Raw genomic sequence first — 309 nt, forward strand, 5'->3', positions numbered from 1 at the left:
TATATATATATATATATACTGTATATATATTCAAATATATACAGTAATTTATCATGCTTTATTGGACTGGGCAGACACTTTTTATTAAGTTAAAATCTTATTGAATTTAACACGTACATCTGGATTACAGTTTTTCTCAGTTGCTTTGGTGTATTTCTAAGATCAGAAATGAAATTCTCAAAACTACTTGTTCAACCTCGACATTATCCTTCTCATTCATTTGAACAAGTTGTGATTGCTTTAGTACATTCATGCAATTGATTATGTACATTTATCGGCGGTTTCCTACATTATCAGTTGCTAATGTCA

This window comes from Sinocyclocheilus grahami, unplaced genomic scaffold (assembly GCF_001515645.1).
Source record: "Sinocyclocheilus grahami isolate Dianchi unplaced genomic scaffold, SAMN03320097.WGS_v1.1 scaffold192.1, whole genome shotgun sequence".
In the NCBI taxonomy this organism is placed as follows: domain Eukaryota; kingdom Metazoa; phylum Chordata; class Actinopteri; order Cypriniformes; family Cyprinidae; genus Sinocyclocheilus; species Sinocyclocheilus grahami.